Below are 1,153 nucleotides of genomic sequence, written 5' to 3' on the forward strand. Positions count from 1 at the left end.
TTCCTTCCTTCCTTCCTTCCTTCCTTCCTTCCTTCCTTCCTTCCTTCCTCCCTCCCTCCCTCCCTCCCTCCCTCCCTGCCTCCCTTCCTACCTTCCTTCCTTCCTTCCTTCCTTCCTTCCTTCCTTCCTTCCTTCCTTCCTTCCTTCCTTCCTTCCTTCCTTCCTTCCTTCCTTCCTTCCTTCCTTCCTACCTTTCTTTCTCTACAACTACCCTTTCTTTCTTTTCTGTGTTCTTGTTTGTCTTGGTATTCTTTTTATATTCTGAAACTTTTGGTTTGGAGTTTCTAAAATTTGAGAATTTCAGAAGTTTTTCAGCCTCAATTGAATAGAATATTTTTTATGTTCTGTTATCTTGGTTTACTTCCTTGAAAAATATGTTATGCTTTTTGAAATAGTCCTGTAGTTCTTGAATATTCTCTTCTGATTTATTCATTCATTTTTCTCTTTGCTCTTGAGTTTGGAAAGTTTTTATGTTGCCTATATTTCTTCTTCTCTTCTAGTTTTCTGTTCATATTTTTCTTTCCTTACTTGTGTTCAGTCAACCAATGGTATATAAAATTTGTCTACTATTTGTTACTTTTCTATTTCCTTGTTATGTATTCTTAGAATTTCTAATTTTCTTCTCACAATATCATTTTGTTTTTACATATTGTCAAATTTCTATGTTCCTTATATATATCATATTTCTTAACTTATAACCTTAAATCTTTTCTTCATCAGAATATGATACTGATGTTTGGTATGTTTCTTTGAACTATATATCTAATGCTTTTAGCATGTCTTGTAAAACTTTATGAAGCATAGCATGATACATACAGTAACAATAGCAGGCTGATGTTATGGCATATCTTGTGTGGGAGAGGGAAGCAGAAGTTTGATATAATCTTTTTATTAAATCTCAGCTCTTAGTATCTAGTGACCTATTCTGGTTTAACATAATTCTTAGAATTATATATTGCCTTGGATTTTCCTACTTTATTTAGTTAGGTAAGTTACAAGTGTAGGAAATTTGGCATTTTCCCTTCTCCCATGTGGGAAAATACTCTGGTAATTATTTTATTTGATAACGTATCCTTCCTTCCTTCCTTCCTTCCTTCCTTCCTTCCTTCCTTCCTTCCTTCCTTCCTTCCTTCCTTCCTTCCTTCCTTCCTTC

This window comes from Sorex araneus, chromosome 2 (genome assembly GCF_027595985.1).
Source record: "Sorex araneus isolate mSorAra2 chromosome 2, mSorAra2.pri, whole genome shotgun sequence".
Taxonomy (NCBI): Eukaryota; Metazoa; Chordata; class Mammalia; order Eulipotyphla; family Soricidae; genus Sorex; species Sorex araneus.